Source organism: Agelaius phoeniceus, chromosome 2, assembly GCF_051311805.1.
Source record: "Agelaius phoeniceus isolate bAgePho1 chromosome 2, bAgePho1.hap1, whole genome shotgun sequence".
In the NCBI taxonomy this organism is placed as follows: Eukaryota; Metazoa; Chordata; class Aves; order Passeriformes; family Icteridae; genus Agelaius; species Agelaius phoeniceus.
This window is the reverse complement of record NC_135266.1, coordinates 86205294-86219068: the sequence shown is the minus strand read 5'-3', so window position 1 is coordinate 86219068 and position 13775 is coordinate 86205294. Positions and strand designations below refer to the sequence as shown.

The 13775-nt window shown below is 42.6% G+C and overlaps 1 protein-coding gene across 14 annotated transcripts in view; it reads right to left on the bottom strand.

The window, feature by feature from the left end:
* TENM4 (teneurin transmembrane protein 4) overlaps window positions 1-13775 on the bottom strand; it is a 1543936-nt gene that overhangs the window by 580726 nt on the left and 949435 nt on the right. For 7 of the 14 annotated variants that reach the window (XM_077174069.1, XM_077174075.1, XM_077174078.1 and 4 more), the window contains exon 1: window positions 12390-12765. The exons of 1 other annotated variant lie outside the window; for it this stretch is intronic. The gene's annotated coding sequence lies outside the window, so the exon portion shown is untranslated. Of the gene's footprint in view, window positions 1-7789; window positions 7834-12389; window positions 12767-13775 lie in introns of those variants that run through there. 6 more of the 14 variants (XM_077174080.1, XM_077174081.1, XM_077174082.1 and 3 more) reach the window with 3 other exon arrangements.

The following is a 13775-nucleotide window of genomic DNA, read 5'->3' as shown; positions in this document are numbered from 1 at the left end:
GAAAGCCCACACATTAATTGCAAAGGAAAAAAGATAATAGTTGAATTCATTTAGTTCATTTGTTCGACTGATGGCGTTTCATGGCCATCAGTCTGAAATTTTGAAAGAGGCCCACATTGAAGATAACCCTATAAACAGGGTAACTTGGGATTTTTAAAAAAAATAGCTTAAAAAAAAAGGTAAACTTTCCCCACATATGGTTCTAACAGATGTGATTTTAAATTACCATTGGGACATAATAATGTTTTTTGAATAGACTGAATGTTAAATAGTTGGCTCTTCCTATGTGACAGACATTAGCGCTCAGTGGTTTAAGCAGAAAACTCCCCATTTGTGTATTTAGCTGGCATGTACTTCATATTCAGCCCACGCCGGTCAGTATGATTTAATACCTTGGCCTGATGTCCCTCTCACCAGCAAGAAAAAGGATAAAATTGGATTAAAGACATGAAACAAAACAAAACCAGGCAACATCACCCCCCCAAGCAGCCAATGCCAGGCTCCTGCATTGTTCCTTACACAACAACTCCCGCAGCCCTGCAATGGGAGCTCACTGGAGATGACAGCTGAGGAAGAAAAACATTAAATAATTCAAAGCCACTAACATCAAGTCTGATGTAGGTATAAAAATAGTTACAAAACACCACTCTACATGTTTTCATTATAGGAACTTTGACTTACTTGGAAACATCAAGAAAACCTCAAACCTATACCACTCCCAGCCTCACATACTCAATTAGTCCAGCAGTGGAAATGACATCCATTTCCAAACCAGCCTTCAATTTTCATGGCCATTTTTTGCTTCTGCACTGGGGGAGCCAGCTCTGTTCCACAGCAGGAGTGAAAAGGCCTGATCCAGAGACCATTAAAACCAACAGGAGCCTTTGAATTAACAGTAATGATTCTTGGATCTGGCCCTGGTTTAAGTTAAAACGTTGTGGTGCTTTGGGGATTGAAACAAGATGCAATGTGATTGGCTTTTGTTATCTTCAAAAAAATCTCTGTTGCTGGGAGTGTCCACTTTCAAACACTCAGTCTGTCAAAGCAGTGCACATTTTATATAAAAGGCCTTAATGAAATTTCTTAATAAGGAAACATGATGGCAAGGTGAGATCCCACATAGTCTGTGTAACATTAACTCCAGGTGTTTTCATTTGAGCAGAGGGAAGGAGAGAGAAACAAACAGGAGTATTGAGATATGAAGAATATATGCCCCCACACATTAGATTAGGTATCTTTACTGGGGCTGGGTATCCCAATTTTACTGATTTGCACAGCAGAGAAGTTACAGACTGTTCAGTCTTCCATGCTCTGAAATGGACGGTGGGAAGAAAGAAAACAAAGGAAAAAAAGAATCAGTGTCCTCAGTTCACAGAGCACAACAGAGCACCAGCTGCAGGAATCCAGCACTAATGATGAAGGAGTTGGTAGAGGTCCCTCTCTTCCTGGTATTCCCCCATTTTCTCACCCCCTAAAAGATCCACTTTTATTCCCCAGTATCAGCTTCTGATATACCCTTCTTCTCTGTTACCATCTTCTCAACTAGATGCTTGCTGTGTCTGATACTCTCTGGAGAAGACATCAGCCAAAATAAATAAATACATAAAATTGAAAAAAATATTAATTATGCAGGAGGTATAAAAGAATACAAAGCAAAGTGATGCAGGTGTACAATAAAGTTGCTCTCCAGAGCCTGTGATCAACAGCGTTCAGCACAGAAAGCCACAAACAGATGACATTTTAAAGCATATGGGGGATATGCAGGGCTGCAAGCAATGGTTTGTAGCTTCTAAACGAGTCATTTGTGCATCCCTTCAATCCCAAATAAGATTGTGAACAGCAGCAACAATAATAATCCATAAAAGCTAAGCCCTAAAGAAAGCCCTGTTCAGGTAGACCCAAGTGCTTGCCATGAAACAGGGCTCTAAGTGACAGGCAGGTGGCTTTGTCTGCTCACACTTTCTTGTGAGATAAAAGCAAAACCAAGAGAGTAGGAAAAGTTTCCAAATCCCAGGTGTCTTTGCAGTGCATCATGAACACAAGAGGGATTTTAGGATAGAAAGAAGATGGAGGTACTGGGGAAACATGTCAGGCTGTGAGAAGATGATCATTAAGTTGTCCCTTGGTATCAGGATTCTGGTGGTGCTGTGTGGAGGAAGCAAGGGCATAATTTCCTGCTTTTGGGAAGAGCAAACACTGGCTAGAAAGAAGTATGAGAAAAAAAAAGACTGTTAGATGCTGACAATGAGAAGAAAAACATTTGAGCAACAGACAACTTCACAGTCAGATGTCACAAGACAGGCAGGCTGGTTGTTCTTACTTAATATAAAGGGTATTTTGTTGGTTATATATTTGCTCAGATTATCCCCAGGACAAGAATAAAAGTCAAAATGAGAGCCTGTTTCGTTGCTGGGCTTTCTGATTCTCTCATGAAGCCTCCAACCATTATGCTACAACCTACTTTCACAGTACTGGGTAACAAGCTGGGTGATAAAAACATCAGATGAAATTCAGTATCAGTAAAAGCAAAATAATGCATAAAGGGAAAAACAGTTCTAACAATGCATACACAATATGGGCTGTAAATTAACTGGTGCCCCACGGAATGTTGGTTGAGGGGTCTCCATGGGATGCCCTCTACAACTACTGGCTCTCTGCTCGTGCCAGTTAAATGCACAGGAAAAAATCTGAGATACATTAGGGAAAAAATAGACAATGAAAAGAGAAAAATCATAGAATCATTTATATTAAAAAAGACCTGTAAGATCACTGAGCCTAGCCATTAACCCAGCACTGCCACCACTATACCATGTCCCTAAGAATCACATCCACACACTTACTGAACATTTTCAGCCATGGTGATTCCATCACAGCCTCATTCCCTCAGCAGCCTGAGTCCCTCTCCCTTTCCAATGCCTGGTCCCTCTTTCAGTGAAGAAATTTTTTCTAATATCCAATCTAAACTTCCCCCATTGCCACTTGAGGTCATTTCCTCCTGTCCTGTCACTTGTAACTTGGAGAAGAGACTGACCCCCACCAGGCTACACCCTCCTTTCAGGGACTTGCAGAAAGCTATAAGGTCCCCTCAAGCTTCCTTTTCTCCTGGCTAAATATAATATGGGATGATGTTTTATAAGGTAACATGCATTTCTGTCTTAATGCTGCATACATTTTGGTTCTACCCATGTCTAAAATACAGAGCAGAACTAATAAAGACAGAGGAAAAGGAAAAGGCTGAAAAGATTATCAGGAATATGGAAAGACTTGCAGAATAGATAAAGTAGGGTGAGGATTTCCATCTTGGAATAGAAAAACAAAACCAAAGAGTAGAAGGAATTTATCCTGCTGTATAACCCACAAAGTAGGAGTCATCTAATGAAATTACCAAATTGAGAGGTTAAAGCAGAAAAACAGGAAGGCTTATTCACTCATTGCATGACTTTAAATTTTGAAACTTTTTCTTGTGGCAATCACAACTACATGCTGGGTTCAAAAAGAATCCAGCAAATTGTTAGAGGACAGCTGCTTCAAGGCCCACTGAGCAGAATGGCTTGAAAGACTCCTGAAGATAGAAGACTGTAATGAAAAAGTGCATTCTGTATTTTAACATGAATAAAATTAGACTTCATATCAGTACAATCAAACTGCTGTAAATAGTTGGATGCTAGGAAAAACTCCTTGGTCATGGGACTAGCCTAAACCCCCATCACCACCACAAAGCTGTTTGTACCCCCTTCTTTCTCTCTTCTCCTTGGCAAATGATTCCACCACATTGACTCAATGTAAGTCACTAAGTCATCAGAAATAAACCAAAACCACAGGCAAAAGATGGAGCTTGTTTTGTCCTGGGTTGATAAATTAAATTGTAGAATCATAGAATCACAGAATGGGTTGGAAGGCACCTTAAAAATCACCTAATCCCAGCTCTCTCTGCCATGTGCAGTGACACCTCCCACCAGACCAGGTTGCTCAGAGCCCCGTCCAGCCTGGGGGCATCCACAGCTTCTCTGGGCAACTTGTGCTACTGCCTCACTATTGTCACAGGAAAGAGCTTTTCCTAACATCTAATCTAAATCTGCCCTCTCTTATCTTAAACTGTCACCCTTGTCCTACCGCTAGTGCCCTTGTCAAAAAGGCATAAATCATCAGACATGTTCTGAAGGAGTCAAAGGACAGAAGCTGGGGAGGGAGGACATTGGGATGGGAGGAGAGGGGGAGAGCAGGACCCCTCTCCTTCCATGCCAGAGGGTCCTGAATTTGGATCTGATGTGAAACTGCAGCCTGAGAGTCACCTGTGATGATGATAAACAGAGAAAAAAGCTGGCCACATCAAAATGCAATTATCTGTTCTTTCAGTTTTCTGGGTTTCCATTTGGTTTTTCCCCCTTGTTTTTTGGTTTTTTTTTGGCTCTGGTTTGTGATAACAGTTGCTGTTACAATATAAGGTTGCTATACTAAATAAGAATTCCTCTGTCAGCAGGACACTGAACCTGAGGGTGGGATACATGGGAATTTGTGGGTTTGCTCCATCAGTGCAAGATCTCCTGAGATTTCTTTGGATTTAATTCCATCCTACAAATCCTGCAATGCTGTATCACTTTGATGTGACTTTGTGGGATTCTCATTACTTGTATTCACTTCAGTTTCCAAGAAGCTTGAGATTTCATCATCTGCTAACATATGCTGAAATGCATGTGTCAGATCTATAATAAATTTCCAATATAAAAAAAAAATCTATAAAACACACAAGTACGAAATTAGTTTGTAACACAATCTCCAGTTCTCTGTTTATTAGGGAAAGGCAAAGTTGATAGTGCTGTCAATTATGGGAAGAGTGAAGCAGCTTTAATAATAAAACAGCATTCACAGTTTCCTATAACTATACTAAGCAAATTGTTTGGCCTGAAAATTTCCATGCCAGCTGTCTGCCTCAGGCTGAAGTTTTTTGGAAAATTTCAGTCAAAACAGTTCAGCAGATTCTGAGAACAAGGCTAAGGAAAAATATGTTGTTTTACTAACGTTAAAAAAAAAAAAAAAGGCTTTAGCTTTCTTTCTGAAACCTCCTCTGGGATTTTTAGGACTTTAGAGGAAGGACTTGAAATTTGCCTGGGAGAGAACTGTTTTTCTTCTAATGAGTTTTGTGCCTATCTGTTTGAATTAAGCCAAGTTTAGACATCTCTGATAAAAACACCATTGCTACATGCTCCTGGGTGCATTTGTACATATTTGCCAGCTTCCATCACTTACATTTCTACCTGTGTATGACAAGACAAGATGTTTTATGCTATGGAAGTGCCAGGTCTGTATTCAAGTGTCAGAACTGCAATCAGAGACGCTCTCTGGTTCTTGGCATGACCTCAAGCTGGTAGGAACTGAATGAAGTTGGGATGAGAGACTCTGAGAGCAGGGGTTAGAGAGGTGAAAACAGGATTGTAGAAAGGAGCTGGATGAGGCAGGGCATGAGGAGAAGACTAGGCTGAGTGGGATGGACTGAGAGATCTGTTTAGAGGAGCAGAGTACTCTGTTAAACTAAGCCATTGACACACAGAGAGTGACAAAAATGAGGCAATGTCACAAACTACTATCTCTTGGATGACTCCATAAAGCCAAAAGAAATCAACACAAATGAGACTAACAGACCAATAATATGATTTAAAAGCATATATTGGAGACCCGTAATTTAAGTAAAAATCACAATGAAAGTTGCCTTATTCAAGTGTCTGAATAATGAAACAGTCATTATTTACAAGACAGTGTTTTACCCAAGCTGGCCTGGAGATGAAGCAGTGAGAATGGGGAGTAGAAGAGGAGGTTTACAATCCCTGTCTTACCCGCTGCAGAGCTGGGAGGTTTGTACTCACTAAGCAGAGCATTGTAGAATGAGGACAAATGTGTTTCAGATTAAGGTAGCCAAGTGATGCCCCAGGACTGTGGGCAATGCTGGGCAAGTCCATTCAACCCAACATTTCAAAATTGTGTCAGAGTGTGTTGCAGCGTATGGATCATCATCTTGACAGCTCAGAGGCTGATCTGCTGAAGTGTCAAGAAGCAATTAAAGGCTGTGTGAACTTTGCATTGTTTTAGCACCACCGTAAGGAAACACCGTAAGTAATCCCTGATCACAGCTCTGTCTGCGGGAACACGTCGGCCAGTTGGCTCTTGAAATGGTTCTCTGCTTTCTAGAACAAAAATCTGTGCCAAAAGGCTGATCACACCTTAAACCCAGCTGCCCAAAGGGCAATTTTCTAGAAATAGAAGCATTTGCTTGTTCCAAACTGACAGGATCTGTGCTGCCCACAGCCCAACCACCTAATGCTGTTTGTATCAACAGGCAGAAAGCAAATTCCAGTGTCTCTCATGCTCTGTCAGTTTTTCCAACCACTTCTGGCAGTCACTTCTAAAAGCTTTTTGGCTAACCAAACTCTCCCTTCCTATTCTTCTTTATGTTACAGAGATAAGGATGAAATGGTTTTCAGCATCCAAAGACATGGAGGCAGTTCAAAAGGAATTAGCAGAATATTGAAAACCTTCCATTATAAAATTTGGGGGTTCAGTTCATTTGTAAGACTGACCCATTTAAGTCCAGATGACCCAGTGGAAGAAATTGTTTATGAATTTCAGGCCTCCAGGACTTTGCTCTTATGTGAACAGACAGTGCTTGAAGATGCTGCTGCCTAGGAAATGAATCCTGACTTCTCTTATACTCCACAGCATGATATCATAGGATCATAGAATATCCTGAGTTGGAAGGGATCCATAAGGTTCATTGGGTGCAGCTCCTGATATAGAAAAGCAAGATTGATCTTATGAATAGACCAAATATTTCCCAGAACAAACAGGCCCAGACTGGATTTTTTAAAAGCAATTTTAAGACTTACAGTACACATTTTGGAGTTTGAGGGGTTGAGAACAAAGCCTATGAGCCCTTATTGCATACATGATGCAGGGTTAGACTAAAATAGAAAAATAGGATTTAATCTTCTGTTTCTAACTTTTTACTGTATAACTAATGAATCTCCAGAATACTTTGAAGGCTCAGTGTGTGCAAACACCTGTGCAGGCGAGTGATACAGCTTCTACTCAGTGCCTAAAGAGAAAACTGCACTGAATAATCACAAGACCTAAATTAATGGGGAGTGAGACATCTCCTGCTTTCATGTTTGCTGTTGCTGCTGGGGTAGCACATCTGCCACCAGTGCCTAGCAGTGATTAGGGCAGTGGAGCAGCATTCTGGATTGCAGTGCTTATTCTAGACCACAGCAATTGCTACTTCACTAAAATGTGGAGATATCGGTGAAATCTCACTGAGCCATGCCCATTTAAATGAACTGATAAATAAATGCACTTCAGTGAGCTCCTCCACCTAAACTGACCATCAGCAACTCCTCTCTCCTTCTTCCTTCTTCCCCCCACTCAAAAAAAAGAACAAGGATTGTGTCACATCCTAGAAAGCAACTCTAACTTGGAAAAGGAAACTTATCTGTCAGCCCTAATTTGTTTCATAATGTGCTTTCCTTCTTCTTGCTGCCAACACACTGGAAGAACAGAGAGATCTGTGCCTGCTTTCATGGACATCTTCACATTCAAAAGATCACCTCTGCTGATACCCAGCAGGGCAACATTCAATGAAGTTTGAATCCCCCTACAGCACAAACAGCTCCATTCCAAGCAATTTGGTATAAAGGCAAAAGGATTTTCGTGAGTAAGGCTTAAACTTTCCAAAATTTGAACTTTCTGTAAGAAGTGTTTGTCACTGCACACAGACAAAGAAACATGCCCTCCTACTCACATTTCAACTCTGTCTCTACAGATGCTCCAGGGAGAGTAGAACAGCTGGCAAAAAAAAAAAAGTTATATGTTTCTAACAAAATTATTTATCTATCAAGGGAATTGAGGGTGAAACAGCACAGAAGAATGAAAATTGTACATTTATTCCTAACTACTGTAAGTCCTATAGCCACGCTGCAGCACCACTCCTCATGTTAGACTGACATAATTAAGATATAAATTTCTCCATGATCTTTTTCCTTTTAATCTAGAGCAAAGAGGAAATGCACATATATACTTATGCTTTCAAAAAGTGTTGCATTATAGTACTTTTTTCTCTGAAACATATCGGTCAAGGATCCATGAATGCCCGATTCACTGGCAAGTGGTGCAAGTTACTCTGTCAAAGCACCCAACAACGCCAATTTGTCAGTTCAAATACTCCAGAAATGGAGTATTTTAGCTTTTAGTTACAATAAGCTATGCTGATGGACCTTGTAACAGGGCAGGTAACAGCCAGTCTTTAAATCTGAATTGACATTGATTTACAGGGTTTCATTTCTTTGAATCAAATCTGAGACAGAGCGAGTTTCAAGCTACTTCATCTCTGGAAATTACAACTACACATTTTTTAAACACAAGAGTAAGCTTTAAGAAAAGAAAAAATAAAATCTCAACTGTCTACACAGTTAAGATAAAAGGGAAAAGTGATGTTAAAGATATCAAACTAGCAAGGTTTTGTTTATTCATCTTTTTTTAATTCTGCTTTTCTCCTCCATAAATTTTTAAAACTGCCTTGATTTGAAATCCTAATAATAAGTATGCCATGCAACATTCCTCCTGTCAAATCTCTCTCTTCATGGTATTACTGCAATATTTGTAACTTTTGATCTGGAAACATCAAGTTACATAAGATCATAGTTCTTCTTCTTGTAAAGATGTGATTCTGTCAGAAAATGAACCATTGAAGCGGGAACTCAACGGACCTGGAAATGACTTTCCCAGGGAAAAGGTAGTTCTGCTTAAGCATCTCAGCTATTTTAAAGTGCAAGAACTCAATGTTTTATTCTCCTGAGCAGAGAAATGGCAAACTACCAGGTTAAAAATAATCAGAGTAGGTTTTTAATTGGAATAGTGTGCATGTTGTAGACAGAATGAAATAACATTTCGTTATTATGCACTCCAGGAAACCAATAAAATAAAATAAAATAAAAAATTCACTTTGTAAAACAAAAATACATTTTCCCTTGCCAGCATACTATCTGCTCACCAAAATAAAAGGAAAGCATCTATTTTAAATGAGTCAAGGAAAATAATTCAGCTACATGGACTTAAATTAAGCTACATGGACTTAAAATTGCAGTCTTCTCAGTCCAAATCTCACTCCTTCTGTGGACCCACTGAAATTAGAGAGATGTCTCTCTTTTTCCATCCATGCAGTAAATTAAATCAGGGGGAGGGGGGACTATCTCCCCCCCACCAGTGAAAACCAGATGAGCAGTTTTACCCTCATCTCTCCATGATTTTTCCCTATCCTTTAAAATTAGAGAAGGCAAAATCTCCCCAGAAAAGCCTTTCTAAACCAGGATCCTTTGCTAATAAGAAAAGGAAACTATGAAGTAAACTTCTGCATCTCCTTTTGCCTCTTACCCCTTTCCTTGCCAAAGAACAATCTGAGAACATTTTTCCATATTAATGACCCTCTTTCTTCACCAAAATATCACATTTCTTCTCCAGGTCACTCACATAAATAACAGATTAATTGAAAATCTCCCCTTGTGAAGATGTGAACACATTCATGTGTGTATGTATGAGAAAGGAGGCTGAGGCACAGAGGCAGAGTCCCTGTAAAGATATAGTGCATCTCAGAGCAGCGGCAGTAATTCCCAATCTTGGTGATTCTTTTTTAAGGGGGAAAAAGGGGAAAAAAGTAAAACAGGTTGTCTGCAAAGGCAGCTCCCCTCCTCCCCTGCCCGAGTTGTGTGTGCAGACCCCCTTCCCAGGATGGTGGGTGCAGAGCAGTGGTCCTGCTCCCAAAGAAAGTGCAACACAGGTTACATTTTCAGGTGCCTGGGAAATGCCCGGCCACACACCGAGACCTCACTGTCGGTCCCCTCTCTGCCTCCAGACTGGCTGCAAACTAGCACAGAACCTACTTTTCTTTGGCCATGCACTGACTTGGGGATTGCATTCTCAAGGGATCATGGCAGCAAATAATTCTCCTGGCTACAAACCAGCCCACTTCAGCAAGGACTGATCCAGCAGCGTGGCAGAGTCTGGGAGCCGGGAATTTTGCAAGGACGGGCAGCTCGCAATGGCCACAAATGAGCAAATTCCTTCAGCCTTGTAACACAGGCAGAGCCGAGTGAGCTGCTCTGAAGTCCTGCCTCACTGCAAAACTGTGCAAGAGATGCGTCTTCCTCCCTTTATGCCCCCCCCCACTGCACTAGATATATATATATATATATATATATATATATATATATACACATACTCCTTTTTTTTTCCACCCAAGCCCATAAAAGTGCTACAGGCAGAGGCACTAGGTGGGAGGCGCCTGGCTCTGAAGAGGCCAATGAAATAAATTAAATCCAAATCACTGGCTCAGCCCCAGCCTCCCCCAGCTACCAGGGGAGAGGCTGGGGTTCCTGACGGCCAATCCCCGGCTCCTGCCAGAGCCAGAGTGCGGGTGGCATACACGGACTGCTGGCATGATAGAGGTGAATGTATGCTAAGCCTTGGGTGTTGCAGGCACATATGGTGCACATGTTGGGAGCAGAGCACTTTCCATAGGAGAGGAGGGACTACACTACTAGTAGGCAATTTTATTAGGGTCAGCGAAGGCGAAAGAAATGGGATTGGGATAGGCTGGGAGCTGCCAATTTCCCCTACCCAGCTCCGGCGCCCCAGAGTAGACAGCAGCACGCTAACAACTTGCCAGACTAAAGCAGAAGTTTACCTATAAAAAGCACACAGACAACTTCAAACTTCAAAGACTTGCTCTCATTTTCTCATTTTATGGCCCCCCCTTCACCTGGAACTTTTCTCGGGGGAGAAAAAAAAAAGAAAAAGATGCGACTGTAAAGGTGAGGCTTCACTGCAAAAAGTTAAGAAGGAAGATAGCGTTGAGGTGGAGAGACTAATTTTTAGTTTGATTTAGGAGTTTGGTGTATTGCCTTCTTTATTTATTATTTTAAATCATAAGAAATTGAACTTTCCAGGAAAAACAATGAGAAAATGCATTCAAGATGCAGAAAGGTCTTACCCATCTATTCAATGAGCATTTAGTAATTTCTGTTTTGGCTGTATGAAAAATGCATTTCAGACTATGTATCCCATAAAAAAAGATAGTGGCATAAATATGGTTATTTGGCTGGGTTTTGGTTTTGGGATTCTTTTTTGTTAGTTTGTTTTGTTTCATTTTGTTTTTGTTTTCAAATCATGTGCTTACATGGTTGTAACCACCGTGAATTTCTAAGTGTGGTCATGATAAGAAAGTAAATAAATACTGCCTTGTGAATACTTCTAGAGTTTTGGGGGGAGCTAATTATTATTTTTTAAAGATTTAGAAATTTCTTAACTACCACTTCTTTTGAAGTAAAATATTCCAGATATTTTACACTATATTTTCAATCAAAACAAATCCCAGGAAATAAATGCCCTTTGGTAGCAGCCTGGTTTCACGTTCAACAACCCAAATTTGTATTTGAGAATGCAAATTGCTGAGAATACAAGCACGAGTCTGAACCACTGCATTTCTTCCAGGCACTCCAGCATCATTTCTCGAACACCACACTATTTGGGCGATCTTTTAATCCTGCCAGGGCATGGCTGGAAGCAGGGCTTTAACATTTAATGCCTAAGAAACAGACTTGTCACTCAACTTGCAGTCAGGCGCATTTCTTTTTTTTTTTTTTTTTTTTGCTTTTTGTTGGAGGCAAACCCACCTTTCCTTGGAAAATGGGAGACCCCATCCTCACCCCCGATTCTAAAACGGATCCAAATGTAAACATACACACACACACACTCTCCCACCACGCACCACCCTGCAGCAGGACACGAGTATGGGGGACTCAGAGCCGAAGGAGCCTTGTGGGCTGACAAATACCAAGGCACTTCTTTCTTATTCTATTTTTTTCTGCTTCCTTTCCTCCCTGCTTTTATGTTATTACATAAATAACACCGATTGATCTTAAAGCTGCATCCTTGCTCCAGTGCCTCCCAATCTGCACTGCTGCCTTCCCCCAGTACAGCCGCACCGCTCGGGGTGCAGAGGGAAGGGTCGGGGAGGGGGAAGGTTGGATGGGAGAATCCACTCCAAACATACCCTGAAGCAAGGTTTTGGCAGTCTGGGGGTGCCTGATCCCCCCCCGCCCCAGCCCGAAGCTTCCCGCAGCATCTTTGCCTCCCTCCGAATTGCTGCAAACTGTGCGAGGGGAGGGCAGGGAGCTGGGCAGGAGGGAAGGATGGATGCTGGGGAGGGAAAGCCAGGGATTCAGGGAGCTTCGCCCCAGCCCCAGCCTGTGTGCCTGGCTGTTTGGTAGGAAGAGGGAAGGGGGAAGGGAAAATTCAAGAAGGGTCTATGGCATAAATACACTTTTCAGAGGAAAAGCGAAGCTTACCATGTCTGCAGCTTTCCCCCACCGAAACGCCACTTCTGTGTCCAGCGATCCCAAAGTGGAAACTACAGGCAGGCACCGGAGCTCATCTCCGCAGGCAGCTCAGACATACACCGCTGCCACCCCCAAAAATCAAAATCAAAATAAATTAAAAAAAAAAAAAAGAACAACGACTGGTCCAGCTTCTTTCCTGACAGGAATCGTCCTGGTAGGACTGCCCAAAATAAGCAGCTGCAATCCAAAGGCTTTATTTAAAGCTTCCCCCCTCCTCCTCCCTCTCTCCGTGCCTCGCTCGCTCTCTCCCTCTCGCTGTTACACACAGAGAGAAAGAGAGACACACACAGGTTACATGAATGGGAGGCAGGAGCCGGCGCTCCCGGCTGGAATGACAGGCGCACATGCGGCTGGCGGCTGCCCACCCCAGCGGCGTGGGAACAACTCGGACACGGCCTGCGGATGCGTGGAGAGGGGCATGGGGTGGGAACAGGCGTGGGGCGGCATGGGCATGGACATGGCAGAGGCGTGGGGCCGGGCAGGAGGACACAGACACGGGCACGGCAGGGACGTGGGGCTGAGGAAATACAGACATGGGCATGGCCACGATCACAGAATAGACGTGGGCAAGGGATGTACATAGACACGGGCATGGGGAGAACACAGACATTGGCATGAGATGGGAATAGGCACAGGCATGGGCAGGATGCAGTCGTGGCATAGGCATGGATCGGGGAGGACACAGACATAGGCAGGGGCATTGGGAGAAGGGCCCGGAATGGCATGGGCATGAAGGGGATTTGGGCATGCACATAGGCATGCATGGCATGGAGAGAGGATGGACAGGGCTATGGGGAGGGATGGACGTGATGTGGGCATGGACAGATGTATGGGCATGGTGAGGACATGGATCAAGTGTGGACATGAGGTAATAGAACAGGAGAGGACGTGCTTGGGTATGATAGGAACGGGTTGGTCTTGGGCATGGATTAGGCATGGGGATGGGTCGGAATGGTATTGGCTCTGGCATGAGAATGGAGTGGGGATCAGGATGGAGGCAAGAAGTGGAGATCTGCCTCAGGTGGTGCCTTCATGTCCTGGCCATGGTGAAACTCCCTCTCTTCTTGGGGTCAGGTGGGCTCTAGTTTCAGCACACATCGTAAGGAGGAGGAAACCTCTGTTTCTCCTGTGCCTCTAGTTAGGCAGCTTGCATAATGTCTTGCTTTTGGGGTCAGGGGGCATCATCCACAATGGTGTCAGGAGATGACATTACTATCATTATCAATTACTATTTTTTAACTTATTTTACAGAATTGTGCTGTTTGATAATTAAAATCAAATTCTCAGGAAGAAGATCAATGCTACCAGTTTCTGCCTTTTATTTCTTTGGGGGGG